This window comes from Neofelis nebulosa, chromosome 16 (genome assembly GCF_028018385.1).
Source record: "Neofelis nebulosa isolate mNeoNeb1 chromosome 16, mNeoNeb1.pri, whole genome shotgun sequence".
Lineage (NCBI taxonomy): Eukaryota > Metazoa > Chordata > Mammalia > Carnivora > Felidae > Neofelis > Neofelis nebulosa.
Genome location: NC_080797.1, coordinates 33688883 through 33691262, shown reverse-complemented (window position 1 = coordinate 33691262; position 2380 = coordinate 33688883).

The window sequence follows — 2380 nt, the reverse complement described above, 5'->3', positions numbered from 1 at the left end:
AGCCGGAGCGGGCGGGGCGCGGGAGGAGGCGGGGGAAGGGGGCGCGGGAGGGGGCGGGGGGAGGAGCGCGGGGAGCCTGGGCGCCGGGCCCCGCCGGTCCTCTGCGGACCCGGGCTCCGCTCTCGGGCCTCGTATACCCCCACCGTGTGCCCACCCACCGAGCCCCGAGGAGCCCGCGCCTGTGTCCTTCTACCCGGCACGCGGCCAGCTCTCCCTTCTGCCCCCACCGCCCGCACATCCCCCACCGCCGCGAGTTGAGGGCTGGACGCTTGCTTCACGTATTATTCAATATCGCAAACATTTATGGAGTGCTCTCCAAGTACCAGGCACTGTGCGGGGAGGCTGGGGGTTCAAAGACGACCAAGACAGACAACCTGGATTTAAGGAACTCCTAGGCCGGACCGGGGACAGTCAGACGCGAGGGCAAGTGGCTGTAACAATGCAGCGTGCTGGGAAAGATTTATCGGTGCACCGTGCCCAGGGGGCGCGGAGAAGGGAGGGAGGAGAAGTCGAGCTGGGAAGACAGCCAGGCTCAGTTCTGCCCCGGTGTAGGGGGTGGGGCTGCGGGGCGGTGGGGGCGGGGGGCGCGGAGGCAGCTTGTATGCTGGGACTTCTGGGCGACAGGCACTGTGAAATGGCCGTGAAGATCACTGACTTTTATTGTGCTGTCTCTATGCCCAGGTGCTCCTTAGATCGCTTTGCATCATATCAGCCCCTGAGATAGACACCATTATTATCTGGGCTCTGTAACCGAAGAAACTGAGGTTTAAGGGTGGAAGGATGTGTATGGAGGAGAGGGCAGAAGCTGCTGGGTGAGTGAGCAGGTGGTGTGGGTATTAAGGGGGTGAGGAGTAGGCGAGTGAGTTCCCTCCCCTGTCTCCCAGCAGCAAAGAACGCGCCGCAGCACTTGTCGGGAGTGGTGGACCCTGAGATTGCTTCTGAGAGTAAGCCTAGCGTCTAAGAAGAGGAAATGAGTTCCCAGGACCCCGCAGCCTGCAGTAGGATATAGGGAGGCTGTCCGCGGTGGAGTGTCATGATGACATTTCCTCCACCTTCATCAAAAATGATCTACACCAGTGGTTCTTTCTCAAAATGTAATGTGCCTGTGAATCATCTGGAGGTTGTATAGGACTGGAATGGGGCTGGAGTCTGCATTTCTAACAAGCTCCTAGGTGGTGTGATGCTCCTTGTGCTGGGTATTCACTTTGAGTACAGAAAGACTGCACAGACACATTTTTACCAGAGAGCTGTGTTGGAGAGATACCAAGGGCCATCCGATATAGAGTCAAATGATTTTTTATGAGCACACCAACAAATGATGCTGGTACAACTGGGTATTCATGTGTGTGTGTGTGTGTGTGTGTGTGTGTGTGTGTGTGTCGGGGGGGGGGGGCTGCAATCCTTACTTCACACCGCAAAGTTCAATTTAAGACGGACCATAGTCCTAAGCATAAACTGAATTGATAAATCTTCAAGAAGAAAACATAGGAGACTATCTTCTCCATCTTTTGGTAGATCAAGATTTCTTAGAAAGGACATAAGCAAGAGAGACACTAAAAAAAAAAAATTGATAAATGGACCTCATGTGAATTTAAAACTTCTGTTTATCAAAAAGCACTATCAAGCCACGGACTGAGAGGAACTATTCAGAGCAGATATATCTGACAAAGGACCTGTACCTGGAATAAAGAACCCCTGCAACTCAGTAATAAAAAGGCAAACCACACAGCCAACACACACACACACACACACACACACACACACACACACACAAGCAAAAATGTGAACGCACACTTCACAAAAGAAAATATATAAATAGCCAATAAGCGTAAAAGAAAGTGCTCATCCCATATCATTTGTCAGAGGGAAATGCACCAGCCGCCAGCAGGTAGCACTATCCATGCACTGGAGGATGAAAGGGAAAAGTACAGGTAAGGCGGTGAGAACGCACAGCACCTGGAACTCTCCAACTGCCATGTGAGTACAACATGGTACGACCACTTAGGAAAACTGGCAGCTTCGTTGAAAAATTGAACATGCATCTACCGTGTGATCCAGCAATTCTAGCCCTACGTGTTCATCCGAGAGATATAAAATCATGTGGCTACAACAGCTGTACAAGAATCCGATGCATCTTTATTCATAATAATAAAAAATGGAGAACAATCCAGATGTCCTTCAATAAGTGAACGGATAAATTGTGGTGTATCCACATGGGAGTATCATCCTTAAAAAGAAACTCCTCTTCGAAGATTATCCTCACCATGCAACAACACAGGTGAATGTCAAAAATACATTATGTCGAATGGAAGAAGGCAGACACAAAAATACATAACAGTATGATTCCTGGAGTGTTAGGATCTTTTTTAAAGATCTCAAA